We start from the raw sequence: 1,596 nt of genomic DNA on the forward strand, positions 1-1,596 counted from the left end.
ATACCCACCATCAGTACCCGACCTCACCAAGGGGGAGCAAATCCCCACCATCAGTACCTAAACTCACCAATAGGGGGCAAATTCCCACCATCAGTACCTGACCTCACCAATAGGGGCAAATCCCCACCATCAGTACCCGACCTCACCAATAGGGGGCAAATCCCCATCATCAGTACCCGACCTCACCAATAGAGGGCAAATCCCCACCATCAGTACCCGACCTCACCAATAGAGGGCAAGTCCCCCCATCAGTACCCGACCTCACCAATAGGGGGCAAATCCCCACCATCAGTACCCAACCTCACTAATAGAGGGCAAATCCCCACCATCAGTACCCGACCTCACCAATAGAGGGCAAGTCCCCCCATCAGTACCCAACCTCACCAATAGGGGAAAATCCCCCAATCAGTACCTGGCTAGTGATTATGCTGGTGTCCCCCCTGGGGGTTTCCATCTAGTTTGGGCCGGTTATTATCCCGGTGCCCCCTCAGTCACCCTATACGGGTCTCTCCCCCCACTCCTCCTCCTGCGGGGATCATGCTGCCGGTTCTTGGTGGCCGGTCCGGTCTTGTGGCAGCACGATCCATCACCGTGCCCTTTGAAGTCGATTCTTCAGACTTATGGAGGAGGGGATCGGGTTACTGGGCCACCATCTGCTGCATGTTTCCTGGGCAATTCTCCTGGCAGTGCCCAATCCTTCTATAAAAGGGCCACAAATAACTGTCAAAGTCAGGCTGAAGGAGACAGCGTGAGTGTAAGGGCCCCGAGCCAGGAGAAGCCCGGAGGGCCGGGAATTGGACGGCCAATCTTCGCACGCTGTTAACAGCTGCAGCTGCTAATACCCGGCAACAGGCGAATGTTCACGCTGCGATTAGACGAAAGCAGAACGACAGACGAGAAGATAAAAGAAGTAACCTCAAACACAAAATAAATGTACTTACCTCCAGTCCCGCAGTGCAGTCTATCCGGGGCCCCGGGGGGTTTCTTCCATCGGGTCCCGCGGTGTCTCCGAGCCGGCACTCCGGGCACCGCCATCTTCGCCTCTTTTTACGCTTCTTCTTCCTACGTCACCTGACCCAGGCGCCAGATCCGGTCACGTAGTTTGAAAGAAAAAATCTTACCGATCTTACCGCACGTGTGTGACTTCGGCAAGATTTCTATTTTCACCAGAACGCTGCGGAGGCCGAGATTCATTACTTAGCTATCCCGCGGTGCTCTGCGCTCCCAATCATTCTCCCCTGAAATGTTAAAACAAACACAACTTATACTTTACAATAAACGCTTGTCCACGCTTTATGTAAGGTGAAAGTTCTGAGTTTAGGTACGCTTTAAAGCTGGCGAGGGGATTCATCGCAGACAGACCAGGATAGGTGAATAGACTACATTCACCGATCAATGTAGTGTCATGAATGGCAACTTTCACAAAATATTTAAACTTATTTTATTTTCCCCAATACAAAAAGTTATAAAGGCCCTGATATCCCAATGTATAGTGTGCCAGGCAGAGTCCTCCCGCAGGGTATTAGAAGAGAGTTATAGAGGAAGGAGCAGAGTCCTCCCGCAGGGTATTAGAAGAGAGTTATAGAGGAAGGAGCA

The sequence above is a fragment of the Pyxicephalus adspersus genome, chromosome 3 (assembly GCF_032062135.1).
Source record: "Pyxicephalus adspersus chromosome 3, UCB_Pads_2.0, whole genome shotgun sequence".
In the NCBI taxonomy this organism is placed as follows: domain Eukaryota; kingdom Metazoa; phylum Chordata; class Amphibia; order Anura; family Pyxicephalidae; genus Pyxicephalus; species Pyxicephalus adspersus.